Source organism: Pseudophryne corroboree, chromosome 3 (genome assembly GCF_028390025.1).
Source record: "Pseudophryne corroboree isolate aPseCor3 chromosome 3, aPseCor3.hap2, whole genome shotgun sequence".
NCBI classification, from domain to species: Eukaryota; Metazoa; Chordata; class Amphibia; order Anura; family Myobatrachidae; genus Pseudophryne; species Pseudophryne corroboree.
Window position 1 is genome coordinate 51,344,888 of NC_086446.1, and position 746 is coordinate 51,345,633.

Genomic DNA, 746 nt, shown 5'->3' on the forward strand with positions numbered 1-746 from the left:
TTTCCGAAGCGCTCCAGGGAAAGGACAGTGCAGCTAGACCTGATTCGCACCCGGGGAATCTTTGCCCATAATGTTGGGGTTCTCCGTGAGGGCAGCGGAGTCCTCCTACCGTGCAAGCTGCCGGAAGAAACAACGGCTCCCCAAGATTTCATGCACTGTGCAAAATGTAAAGGGCTATTCTCCAGGAAGCACCTGTGGCGCCATGTGAAGAGGTGCCCGCTCCGCAAAAGTGACAGCCCCAAACCTGGAAGAACCAGAGTGCAGGGTCTCTTCACTTACGCCACACCTCTCCCGAAGGATGTTGGCACCGGACTCTGGAAGTTGCTGAGCGAAATGAATTACGATGATGTGGTACCGGTAATCAAGGGGACCGCTGTATTATGCAGTTCGGTCAGCACCTCTACAACCGTCTGGGGTCTGATGTCAGCAAGCATGATTACATCCGTCAGAAGCTCAGAGAGGTGGGGTGGCTTCTGCTGAAGGCGATGAAGGTCACACCGTTGCGGTGTATGGAAGATTTCATTTGCCCACCAAATTTCCTGCAAGTGGTGCATGCTGTGAGGAGCCTGGCCGGTTATGATGACCGCACCAATACATATAAAATACCCTCGTTGGCTCTGAAGGTGGGACACAGCTTGCAGAAGATTTCTGCTATGGTGGAGTGTCAGACACTGATGGAGGGCAGTGCCCTGACAGTGGAGCGTGCCCGAAACTTTCGGAAAATTTATGAGGCGAGGTGGAGTGAG